The sequence below is a fragment of the Chrysochloris asiatica genome, unplaced genomic scaffold, assembly GCF_000296735.1.
Source record: "Chrysochloris asiatica unplaced genomic scaffold, ChrAsi1.0 scaffold09463, whole genome shotgun sequence".
Taxonomy (NCBI): domain Eukaryota; kingdom Metazoa; phylum Chordata; class Mammalia; order Afrosoricida; family Chrysochloridae; genus Chrysochloris; species Chrysochloris asiatica.
Window position 1 is genome coordinate 1 of NW_006417981.1, and position 1,242 is coordinate 1,242.

Here is a 1,242-nt window from a genome sequence, read left to right on the forward strand (position 1 = left end):
TACTCCTTTGCCCTTTCAGTGTATTGTCCATTTCTGATATTCTATTATTAATCATTTGGACCTCTTTCTGTAGGTTTTGAATTGTTTCCAATGTTGTATCTATCTTATTTGATTGTTCCTGTAGTGCTCTCCTGACTTCTTTATTTTTCTCAACTCCATTGTATGGTGTTTTGATACATTTTTAAATCATTTTTTTCTGAATTCCTTTACAGGCACTTCCAAAGCCTGCCCATCTTCCAGTATGGAGTGCAGGTCTACTTCCAGTTCATTTGCCTCAGTCACTTTATCTCGTTTCTGGACATGTGCTGATATGGTCATCTGCTTCTCTTTTTTGGGCATATTCAGGAGTTATCTGTAACCTTAATACTCATGTGGGTGTGTATTTTGGTATTTTTTATGCTTTCTGATTGCCTCCTGGTAAATGTGATCAGGAAACAGGCTTCCCTTTTCACTCTTCTTCCTAAGAACTTACAAGATGCCACTGTTGGTTGATGTGACGTAACTCAGGATTTAATTTTCAGTCTATTTTCTTTTTCATCTGCCTGTCCTGCTCCACAATCCCCATTCAAACCTTTTTCCTGGTGATAATCAGTTCAGGGCCAGCTGTGATGACCATTTCGTGCTTCCATTTGGTTGAAACTGTCACTTTAAATTTTGAGGCAATCTGTGTGCATGTGTAGTAGAAACCTCTGGGGGTGAGGGTGGTATATCCACTCACTCAGGCACCCCCCTCTAATCACCAGAATGGAGGTGCGCAGACAGTGAGAGTCCAATGAACAGATTAAATAAAAAGAATGTCCACATCTTTATTTTCGTGGTTCTGTCCGGTGTCCATGGGTGCTCTGATATTTCTTCCACTTGGTCTCTCCCAAGATGGTGTCTCCAGGAGCACCTGAGCATCTTGAAGTAGAAAGCAATGCATTTCTTGCTTCTGCTACAAATTCCCCTAGCTATAAGCCTTCCAATCTTCTGTATATTCCTTTATCTGTGGTTCAGAGTTCTGGCACCATCCCCTGAGCTTGCTCGGTCTGGTATTCTGTGTTGTTGCTGACGGAGTTCCTCACTGCACTTCCATCTGATCCACCATGTTGTTTGTTCTCCTCTAGTCTCTTAAAGAGAGATTTATCTCTGTGTTACGGTGATATGTACAGAATTTGTCTATGGCAGCAAGTTGTGTGTATGTATGCATTTAATTCAAAGTTCCTTTGAATTCACTGAAGACTTTTTTTTTTTTTTTTCGAG